This window comes from Corvus brachyrhynchos, unplaced genomic scaffold (assembly GCF_000691975.1).
Source record: "Corvus brachyrhynchos isolate BGI_N302 unplaced genomic scaffold, ASM69197v1 scaffold239, whole genome shotgun sequence".
In the NCBI taxonomy this organism is placed as follows: Eukaryota; Metazoa; Chordata; class Aves; order Passeriformes; family Corvidae; genus Corvus; species Corvus brachyrhynchos.
Window position 1 is genome coordinate 8,288,956 of NW_008246057.1, and position 12,341 is coordinate 8,301,296.

The following is a 12,341-nucleotide window of genomic DNA, read 5'->3' on the forward strand; positions in this document are numbered from 1 at the left end:
TTTCGTAAAATTTTAATATAGATTGTAAGACAGAATAAGGTTTACTTTTCCATATGCACAGAGAAAATATCTTTGGACCCCTTGTCTGTAAAGGTATTCCAAAGAATTATGTGAAATATCAAAAGTATATCTTTGATCTTTTTATAGCCTAATTATATTATTTTGCAATTTATTAAATAAAGACAGGAGCAAAGAGTCAAAACCCTTGTTATACCACATGGGTAGTCAGTGTGTCATGGTTAGTGTTTTAAAGACACAGCAATTTGTACATTTTCTCCCAGACATCATGGCTGAAGAGCTACTTCTACTTGCCCTGGCCTTTGAACCCCCTCCCATGGGAATTTCATTGAGTGGAGAAGCATGGCATCAGACCTACTCTTTCCAGGTTCCTTAAATGCCAGAAGGCAGCTTTGTGTGGAGATACCTCAGAAAGATGACCTTCAAGTTAATTATGCATGCTGTGATCCAGGCTGGGATTGCTCTGACAGGGGAAGCTCATATACCTTGTAGGTCAGTTGACGTGAACATTTATATCCTTTTTTTACATCATTCTAGTGAACAATATATACTAAAAAAAGAGGATAATTTAATTAAAGTAAAAAGGTTTATACTGTCAAATTGTACCCTCCAGTTTAGATCAGTTGAACTTCCATGCCCAAATAGGAAGTGTTCATAGATTTAAAAAGCCAACAATTTGATTCATAAAGTAGTTATGACTTCAGAATGTCAAGGGGGCTTAGTGAAGCTGTAAAGAAATAGAAATAGTAAATTAGGTTCTTTAAGTTGGTCATTTACCCAAGTAAACAAGATAAATATAATTAAGTGGTATAGGGCAGAGACTATGATTTGAAAAAACAAAAATCATTTACTTGGAGAAAATACTTAGAAAGCATGTAAGAACAGAAGTAATCTTTGATCTTATTCTAGGCAGTGCAGTTCTATATGTAGCTGTTAAAGAACCATTTTCTCATAGTGAGTGTAAAGTGTAAAATTCATCATCTTGGTTGGATCAAAGGAGACGTATAAAAATGCACACTGCATTGTCTACCTTCAAGTAAAGCAATGAGATTAAAATGAGAATGCTAATTATGAAGACATTCTAAGTAGCAGCTGAAACTTAGGCTGCTTACAATTATCACATCAGTTCAGTGTTCATGCTTATCCCTGACTGAAAAAAAATCAAAACACAATTTTTACCAAAATGTAAAGAAACAAATACATAGATTGATGGACTTCATTGGCACTCTAATAGATAATACCAAAAAGAACACTGTTTAGAAATTATAAATTGTGTCAGTATTAAAAAAGTAATGACAGAAGAAGAAACAAGTTAAATGCAAACTCTTAGGAAGTCAGGCTGAAATTATTTTGACAAGCAATTTTCTTAACTAAAAATAACCAACCTCTTTAGAAATATATGAGAAGCTTTCCTATGAATGGAAGTCAAACTAGAGCTTTTCTACTTAGTAAAAAGATGACTGAGGCTATAAAATGAAAGAATGAACAGGAAACAAGTATTCACCATTTTCCATTCAGTATTAAGTGTATCCAAAAATACCACAATGATGAAAATTTTAATACAATTAATATTTTTTCTCATTCAATTTATAATGAAATTATGATTTTTCTTGCCACAGAATGAGGTGAAAAATAAGGTGATAAGGTGAAAAATACCAGAAGATTCAGAAAAAAAATTAAACAAATTCAAGGTAAGAGGTCCACTGGTGTCAGTTAAGATGATGGCCTGCAGGCAATAACCAGCTCAGGAAGCTCTTAAACCATTGATGTCTGGAGTATAAAAGGAATAGTCTCATTCTGTGTACTTCTGCTGTTTTGTATTTTTTCTTCAGTATCCATTATTAGACTCACTTGTAGATACAAGACCCTATACTAAACAGCCCTCCAGGTTTGAGTTGGCACTACTATTCTTGAGGTCTTAAGTTGAGAATATACAGCATGAAGTAAAATACAAATATCTTTCTGAACTGCTGTGATAAAATTTGTTCTTTTTGTTAAACAGAAAAAGACCAAAACTGCAAAAGGCAGCTGATATTTATATAGCTGAAAAAGAGCACTGCAAATTGTTACTTCCACAGAATATAGCCACATTATAATGAGCTATGATATTTAATCTAAAATATAAATATTGTTTTCTAACTTTCCTAGCATTTTGCATGTGGCGAGACATTGGTCTCCCAGTTGATAATTAACTCTTCTGAAAACTGAGTATAGAGAATTTGTTTTGCAAATTTAATTCCTAGGAAGGCTCTTAGATGCTGAAATGTATGCAGAGGTTTTCATTAAAATCCTTCTCATTTGTTTTTACAGGTATTATTTTTACTGCTTACATTGGTCTCATGTATTTTAGAACTCATTTAGGACTGAGAATGTCTTTGGCACTTTGTGAACCAGAAATGTTGGTTCTCCGAAAGGAAATTAAAGGTGACATCACTGGCGTAGTGGGAGGATTGGTCTAAGTAATAAACATTTGAATACATTTTACCCAAATCTTAGAGCACTGTGTTGAAATAATTTTTCTTATTTTGCAGAAGTTTATGTTACATCAAACCATCCAGCTAAGACAGTAAAGTGGTAAGTACAATTTAGCGAATATTAAACACCCAAACGTCGGCTCTATGTACAACACATTTTCTTACATATTTACTAAAGCCCAGTATTTAAAGTAAACACAACTGTTGAAGACATCCCAGCAGAAACCTTGTTAGTGTTTAGCTATATTGCACTCTCAACTAGTACATTATTAGTTGCAATAATTAGTAGTAATTTCCTAGTAGGGCCAGGAAATTTGTTTTCCTGGATGTCTCCTATCAAACAGATCAATAAGGAAGGATGATAACTTGATAAAAAATAATAGTGATAGATGGTTCTATCTATTGCATGTCATGGAGGCCAAGATATCACAGAGAATCATGATCATGATCATGATCATCATCATCTGGAAAGAGTTATATTAATTATCTACATTTATCTATATTTGGCAAGAAATCTCAGACAGCTATGGCTATTCTCATAAATGAGTATATGTTCATATTTTCCACAAATTAGCAGGACTTCCAGTGTTGGTGAAGCAAGTACTTCACATCATACACAAATAATATTTCTATCATGTTTTAATCTGTCTTTCAGAATGAAGGTTGAAGGAATCAAAACCCAACAAAGGTGCTTGCTGCTTCTGGCTACATACACAAGTAGTGTGACTTTAGCAGCAGTCAGAGCAGATTAGAATAGTTATCTACTTTTTTGTGTCACAACTATACAAAACTGCTTCATCTTCTTATCTGAGATCCAGGTAAGTGCAAAAAAAGCAGAAGATATTAGATCCAAGTGGCATTAATAAGGGTCATAGACAATTTAATTTTCTTTGTTCTACTCTGGTACAGGACCTACCTTTATAAAAACAACTTTATTAGCAAACGCTGTGCTGATTTACAACATCCTGTGTCTTCCCTAGTTTTAAAGTACGCAAACAGTCTTACACGAAAAATTATGTTTTTCAGCCTAAGACATTCAAACTCATTTGGGGTCTTTAATAGTTAAGACGTAGGCATAATAAATATAACTGTTTGCTGGGCTGTTTAGGGTTTATAAAAACAAGTTCATGTCTTTGAGTATTTATATTTGTATGATGGCTATTTCAACATGTATGAAAAGAAAAGAAGAAGACTGCATGGATTTTTAAAATTTTTTATTTTTAACAGAAACTGCTGATTATTACATTACTTTTGTAGTTTTAGCACAATTTGCTGAAGTGAAAAATATATAAAATCAAACACTTACTGAAAAACAGATATTCAAGGCAAATTTATTTTCCTCAGCATGTTGCGGATCTTAAATAATGAAGAGAACATGTGCAGTGCAATCCACATAAATAATTCTTCAGGACATTTATTCATGTCAAAAATTGTGATTAAAAGGAAGGCAAACACTCATTTACAAAAATGTGTGCTTTAAACATGAGAATTAATCTGCTGCACCACTTTTTCTATCTTGGTTCTCGAGGATTCTTAAGAAAATGGGTTTAACCATCATACTGTTCTCTCATCCACCAGAGAAGCTTCCTTCAATATGACATTTAGAAGGCAAACATTGTATTATGTGATTTGTAACTTCAGACAGGATTTGATAAACTATATTATTTCTCTAAATATTAGTAAATCCAAGCTGTATATAGGCTTAAATCTTTTGATACTTAAAGGTGAACTGGAATTTACTTTAGATGACTGGGTTTGATGCCTGGATATCTTATACATTCACTATTACTTTTTTTCTGTTAAAATAAATTAGAACAGTTTTAGAGACAACTTTAAAGGTCACCTGCTAATTATCTTTGCTGAACATCTTCAAATGATTTGACATATTGCAGAGCGAAGCACAGCCAAGAGTGGTGTTGGAATTAGTGAACTTTATAATCAAAGAGATGGCAATTGGTAAAGGTTTACCTGGAAAAAATGAGCAATATTGTTGACTCAGATCAACAACTATCTTCTTTTCTGCAAAGATGATTGCCTTGTTTATGCACCATATTATTCTTTAATCTTTTTCTTTATTTATTTTTTTCCTTTTTTCATTTTTTCTGGATAGACATATGAGTAGAATGAATAACAGAGTCACTCATAGTTCTGAGTCAAATTAATGCTGCTAGGGAGAGTCACTCAACAATGACAGTTTACCCTAGATTTGACATGACCATATATGTAAAATCATTTTCCTTCCTCTAAGACTCTGAATTCAAAACTCTAAGATTCTCTTTGTTTTGTGATGTTTTTATGAGATTTCTTAGAAGAAAAAATAAACCAAACTTTTATTTTTGGTTCTACTTTGAACTCCCTGACGAGTTAAGCTATCTGCAGAAATATGTGTAGAAATCTAGGAATCCCATAGTGACATCCTGCAGCCACAATATATGAGTAGTGTGAGCACAGTTTGGCCATCTGTGAAGCCTTAGTGTTTAGGGACAATTTGGGGTATTACAGAATTAAAGAAATATTGTAAATATTATTTTGCACAGAGTTTTGGAAAAATAAATATTTTCCAGGGCCCAATTCAAGATTTGGTAGTTGAGCACCAAAAATAAGGCATGCAAATTTCTAGAAATCTAGACTTTATGAACCTTAGCTTATCCAGTTACTTATGCGTTTCATTACAAGGCCTATTTTGCACTTTCTTGCTCTCAGTATCATTTCTAAATTTCTCATCATATAGGTGTACTCATTTTATGTCATATAACTTTACCTTTTCCCTCTCATGTCCTGACTGAAGTAAAAGGATATTTATTTCCTAATAAAAGTAAGCTTTTATTCAGTCATCTGAATAATTGTGTAGAAACTCATGCTGTTTGGAGGGTGAATCATAGCAAATAAATCTGTATGCATAACATACATTTTCTGTGAAAAAGAAAGGTAGATATAAATTGCACTAATGAGACCCAACCTTATTTTGGAGACAGTTCAGAGCATCAGTTTTAGGATCAAGGAACTGAGGCAGGAAGCAGACCATGGACACCACAGTGTCTCGCTGGGTGGGGGTTGTGTCCCTGCAGAGTGGTGACCACACTGTGCACTAAAGTGTGAAGCTCCACATCTGCACCCTGAGCAGATTTACAGGACCAAACTGTGGATTCAGAAGGGTAGACATGTTACATCCCTGTCTTGCTCTCATGTTGTGCAAAACGGAGGCTAAAGCTTACTTATAACTCACCAATTCTGTATATATGAAGGATAAACAGAAGTAGTCAACTTTTTCTATATAAGCAATCTTAAAAACTTGTGCATTTTAAAGGCTGTATCATTTTACAAAAGATTTCAAGAACTAGCTTCATGATCTGGTTCTTAAAAGACTAACAGGAGTAGAAGTTGGAAATGCAGTGTGAAGCTGTAAGGCATCTCCAGCGAGCCATGATGTGTATGGATTAGCTCCATTATCTTAGTCTGGAAGTTGAACCCCATCCTAAATTTAGGCAGTTCTCATGTCATGAATATTTTTTTTTTCTATGATTAAAATCTGTAAGCCTGATATTATTTTCTTGGAACGATTCATGGAAATGTCATTTGTTTACCTGAATGTTAGCAAAGGGAGAGAGAAAAATTTGACCAAAATGTTTTTAACTTAAAAATTGGAGATGTGTTTGGAAGTGTCAAGTCTTTCTTTTCATGATGATGATATATTTATGTAATTAATCTTGTTATGTTGATGTTTCTTCTTAAAGCCATATTTCAGATTTTACTTTTGAGTTGTTGCAGAAGTTCCATTCACTATCTGATAGACTCCAAGAGGAAGTACATAGAAATTCAGATTATCAGACATATTTCTTAGTTCTTTAAGGCAAGTCTGACATAGTTCTCTTTGGTCACTGAGCATTTCAAAATCTTAAGTTTATCTACATGACATTTTCATATAAACCAGAAATGTGCTACTTTGTGGAAAAAGAACCCCATTAAGATCTGTCACTACCATGTGCATGTGTCATCTTTCTAAACATGTGCTGTTTGATGAGTGGCATTTATACTACGTTTGCACATGGCAATGTAAGAAGCTAAACTCCTGGGATTATGTGTGTGGTATCAAAACTATCTACCTAAATCTATCTGCTTATTCAGATTGAAGAACATAATTCTGAAATCTAGTGATAAAATCATTAATATCTTCTCAGCAGCTAATAGGCACTAAGCTTCTTACACACTCATTTGCTCCCCAAATTTCAGGAAAAATAATAGAAGTAAAATCTGAAAGAATATGTTCTTTATTGGCATTAGGGTATATTTAGATTCCTGACAGAATAATTTAAAATATCTTCATATATTCAAAAAAAGGTTTTTATTAATATCTATGGGAGCAACGATTACACTACAATATCAGAGGTCGCTAATATATCAGGCTTGGCAAAATTAAATATCCTCATTTCTTGAAATAGGAAAATAAATCAAAATAACTAAGCTTCCTTGAATTCCAAAAATGGCATTATTACTCCTGTCTGACTAGGGTGCACTTCACAACTACTGTTTTCCGATTTTGCGGCCTAAGGAGTGTGAGTACAAATTAAAGTTCCATCCTAAATTTGTTTCTGTTGTTCCTGTTCTGTCAGTTTTTGTAGCCTAGTTCTCTATTAAAAGCATGCATAGATGCATGAAGCTTTAAGTTCTGCCCCCTTTTTTTTCTGTTAAATTAGTCTGAAGGAGTTTCAATGCAACCACGAGCCGCCTCCATACAACACATGGCATAATTGAAGAACATTGTCTACTCCATTGCACAGCTACTTCAGTGGAGTTAGAGACCACCTCCTGCCCCGCTAAATCTCCATCCATATAATCAATTGTGTTTGTGCAAACACAGCAGAGTTGTGACTATTTAGCTGTCCAAATAAAATTTAGGAAGCTGATACTGCTTTCTTTAGGGCATGTGGATATATGGAAAGTGTTTACCCACATAACCTCAGAATCACCAATATGTCTTGTGCTTGTAATTTAACCCCACTTTTATGCTTGGTGTCCACATACACACATGAAGCATTGAGTGTCAAAAGGTGTTCAAGACTGAAGGGTCCACTGCATCCCCTCCAACTAAGGCCACAAGGTAGTTTTCTGGATGACAGTCAGTAAAGGACTAATTCCAAAGAATCATATATCCAGGATCCAGTCTCCCTAGCAAAGCTCTGTGTCAGCAATCAACCCATTGCTTATCAAGCTGAAGATTTCTTTCCAAAAACTTTTCTGAGGAGAGGCACAGTGTGCTTTCCCATTGGGCAAGAGATAGTTCTATTTAATGGTCATTTGTAAAAGTCCCAAGAATGAGATTGTCCCAGCAACAGATCAAAGATGGACTATTATTTCCCTTTCTCTCTCTCCCCACACCAGAAAGAAATGTAATTTTATTTATGCTAATAATCAAATTAAAAATAAAAGTCCTCCAAACCTACTTTACCTACAGTTCCTCTTTTCCTAATTTTTTGACACACCTCTTCAGATCAGTGTGTACACAGTGAAATATGAATTTAGAAAACCTGAACAAAACTTGCAGCACACTTGTCTGGGACAGATTAGTGAGTACAGACAGTCACTGGTGCAATAGAGGCTGCAAAACTTGTAAGAGTGGGAGTTGTAGTACCGTACCTTATCTACTTCTCATGAATAATACCTGCACCCATCCACTATTAGAGAATTGATATAGCAAAAATTTCTAATAAAGCCTGCTAAGTGCTTTATGAGTCACTGGGATATTTTTAGTTTCATGTGATTGAGCATATGCTGAAATAACCTAGTGTGGCATCAAATGAGTTAATGCAGTTATACCCCACGGGTAGAGATGATTTTATAAATCTTGAAAATCACAGAAGTTATTCAATCAGTTCTGGGCTGTTTACTGAATATGTTGAGTGGCAAATCAGGATGACCAGTAAGGATCTAATAACCTAATGGTTAGATTATTTTTTAGGTGAGAAAACAGTTTTTATTGAAAAGATCAACTGAGTAGGGGGACACAATCTCTGATATAATCCTCTTTCTTCACATGAGTCTTACCAGTGCTATTACTCATGTGGAAACTGAAGGAGTTGAAACAAGGCTCACTTTCCTTCTCATCCAGATTTTTACTCCTGAGTCAAATAGGAGACTTTATTTAAAATTATCATGAGGGAAAATCTCCTGGACAGAGGCCAAATCTTCCCAGTCATCACATTGCTCCAAGCCTTTGCCAGCTGGTTTGGAATTTAAATTTCGATTTCCAGCTCGATGGCACAATGATCTGCCATTGGACCTGCTGACTGGCTCCAACTAAAATCTTTGACATTTTTTGCACTATTGAAAGACTGAAAATCTTCTACAGCCCTTTGCAACTGTTTTATTCCCACCCCCAACAATCTCCAAGAATTTTGCTTGTCAAGCAGCCCAACACCAAATGTGCTGGTTTTGTTTGACCTATATTACAATGCAAAGCTACTTGGTACTTTAATTCACGGCCAAATAAAGCTGTTATCTCTGGATAAAGGGAACTAGGCCAAATGGTGATAAAGTCTCAGGGATGAAATGAGATTAAACCAGCCCTACCTCACCTTGCTATTTGCTAATTATATATGTGCTGGTCAGCAGAGCTTACTGTTGGTCTAATCATATGTCTAAAGGTCAGTTAAAAGGGGTTAATGTCCACAAATTAATGTCCAGTGAAAACTATTAGTTGGCATAGGGGTTATATCTGTCCTTTTCTTTCTTTTTGCCTTTCAAGACATTTTTGTGGCATGATACACAATATATAAAATTGCAATGCGCTTTTAAAACACAAGAGGAATTATCCTTTTCTTTTTTCTTTAAAATTCAAAATCACTTGGCAAGCACAGTTCTAATGCAGAACTACAATCAGGTCAAAGAACTACCTCTCATTTCTTTTTTAATTAACACTTGGCAATATTGTTAAGAAAAGCATTACTCAGAGAGCTGGAGTCATGTTAGCACCAGAAACCTCTCCAGGGCATCAAACAATGCTGAGAAACTTTCATGGAAGCCTTTTTAGAACAGTGGCTCACTTTACATCTTTGTTGTCACTGCATAAACAAATGCAAATCCCAAAATGGTTGACTTATAAGCAAACTCAGTAGGCAAGTTTGTTTGGCTTGTTGAGGGAGAAGGAAGGGGAGAGCAGGGTTTTATCGACTCCTGGACTGCCCTGCTTGAAAGTACAGCCAACAGAGAAAGGTGAGGACAAGGGCAGTGGTGTAACCAGGAGACACACTGCTGTTTTCAGACTGCCCCAGTGTATCCAGTCAAACTGAGGGCTGCCTCTCCTGGATCCTTCTCCCTCTTGGCCCCAGATGTTTATTCACAGAGATCAAGGCACCTGGGCAAAACAAGTGCAAGTGGCAAGAGGGTCAGGTCCTCTTGCTGTCCTGTCCAAGCAGCTCCTCCTGAGGCACCAGCTGCTGCTCAGCAGGCAAGAGGAGGATTTGCAGCCTCACCACTGCTCTGCTCTGAAACACACACCTTTCCAGCCTCCCATTCCCCCATTTCAAAGGAGGGAGTAAACCAAGAAATGATGGGGAGAGGCCTAGTACACAGAGGCCACAAGTAAAGGAAAGAGAGCTGAGAAGCCAGGGAATAAACAAGGAACAAAGGAGGGCAAGAGAGAAAGGCAGTGCAGACAGAAGGGAAGTGCTGTCAGAGAGATTCCTCTATCTGCAGTGTCCTATAGCTGAAATAGGTGCAAGAAACATGCAGGGAAAAATGATATCAAACATCAAAACTGAAAAGTTAGAGCACAACTGGTCTTTTGAATTTCAAACAGTTCACAGGTTAGAAGCAAGGAGTGGGGTATTTAGGCTCAAAATAAGAGTGCAGACACAATCTGAAGCACTGAAAGCTGAAGAAATTCCAGTTTCAGGCAGTGCAATTTCTTTGAGACAGTAAACATATAGAATAAGTTGTCATCAAAGCAATGAGCATAAGCAGATGTCTAGACATGAAAAGACAGGCACTGTCGATATAGCTTGACTCAGTAAGGAGGTGAGATTGCATTTAAAAGTGGACTGTCTTTCTAGTAAAGAATAGTTCCCTGCATTTTTGCAGGAGCAGATTGACATTCTTCTGAAAATCTAGCCATTGTTACATTTATAAATTGCTCTTTCAAATGATTCTGAGATCATTTAGTCAGAACTGCTAATACAGTATTATGAGTTCTCCTAGCAGACATTTTCACTTATTCTCAAATCTTCAGAAGTCACCAGAGCATCTTGTTTCAACCAAAGTACATTATCTGTCTTCAGTGTCACTCATTTACTTCTGGATACCATATATTTTGTAGATAGGTGTCCATTACCCTTAGGTACTGACACACTGGAACACGGACCTTGTATGCTTGGTATTATGTTGCAGTAACTGATCACCTCCTTTTACACATGCTTGAATTTCAAATTTTCCTGGCTTCAGCTTCAATCTTCCAGCCAATACTAGATGAAGGAGCTGGTTTTGCTTTTATCCACTGGGTTCACAAAGGAGTAGTACTTCTTCAATGTGATAAACTTCTTTGGCATACTGACTGGCTTGGTAGATAAGGGGGGAGAAGCAGACAGCTCTAAGACTTCAGCAAGGCTTTTGAAACTGTCTTCCTCACCATCCTCATAGAAAAGACAAGAGAATTGGAAGCTGGATGAGCAGTCAGTGAGGTATACTGGAAAATGACTGAATGACTGGGCTCAGAGGGTGGTGATCAGTGGTGCAAAGTCTACTTGGAGGCCAGCAGCTAGTTCTGTACCCCACAGGGTAATACTGGTACCAACATTGTTCAACAACATCATTAAGAATATGGATCAGGGAATAGAGTGTACCCTTGTCATGGTTTAGAAATGGTATTCTCCAGTTTAGTGTTCCCCCTGAAAGCGCTCCAGACCATGAGCCCACTCACCCCCACCTCTTCTCCCTGTTCGGCAGGCTGGAGAGGAGAACTGGAGGCACAAAAGTTAAGATCACAGGTTGAGATAAGAACAATTTACTGGAAATGGCAATGAAATAAAACAAGTAACAGCAGCAATAATAATAACAAAAGTGTACAAAAAAGAGAGGCGAGTGATTCACATGCAAAAGCTCACAGCAGAGCCTGACAATACCCAACCACTCCCTCCAACACACTCCCCTGAACTGGAAGAGAGCCCTTCCCCTTCTCTGTCCCCGGCAGTGATGTAAGGTGGTAGAGAATAACCTCCTCATTCTAGCCATGACCCCTCTGGCTACTGTCCTAGCCGGAACGAGGACAACTCTCAACAGGCTTGCTGCAAGGAGTGGCCAATATAGCCAGAAGGTTGTATTGCCATCCAGAGGGGACCTCAGCAGGCTGGAGAAATAATCCTATGCACTAGTACAAGGTGAGGCTGACAGAATGGGAAGGAGCTTTGCAGAGAAGGGCCTGGGAATCCTTGGTGACAACCAAGCTGAATGTGAGCTAGCAATATGTCCTTCTGGCAAAGAAGGTTAACAGTATCCTCAGCTACATTAGGACGAGTGTTGCCAGCAAGTGGAGGGGAATGGTCCTTCCCCTTTATTCAATACTGGTGAGACTGCAACTAGAGTAGGGTTTCAGTACTGGGGTACCCAGTGCAAGAGAGTTATGGACATATTAGAAAGAGTCCACTGAAGGGTCATTAAGATGGTGAAGGCACTGGAGCATCTCTCATATGAGGAAAAGCAGAGAGATCTGGGACTGTTCAGCCTACATTAGAGAAGGCCCAGGAGGGATCTTGTCAATGTATCTAAATATCTCAGGTGAGGTATAGATGGAGCCAGGTTCTTTTCAGTGGTGTCCAGAGACAGCACAAATTGATACATTGGAGATTTTACCTGAATGTA

At 36.9% G+C, this 12,341-nt stretch overlaps 1 long non-coding RNA gene across 1 annotated transcript in view; it reads left to right on the top strand.

Annotated features, from left to right (window-relative positions):
- The first annotated feature begins 1,578 nt into the window (after positions 1–1,578).
- The window catches only part of LOC108449562, a 43,220-nt gene continuing 32,457 nt past the window's right edge, over positions 1,579–12,341 (top strand). The window contains exons 1-4 of the long non-coding RNA XR_001865777.1: positions 1,579–1,709; positions 2,329–2,442; positions 2,550–2,592; positions 3,148–3,310. This is a non-coding gene — a long non-coding RNA (uncharacterized LOC108449562). The remainder of the gene's footprint in view (positions 1,710–2,328; positions 2,443–2,549; positions 2,593–3,147; positions 3,311–12,341) is intronic.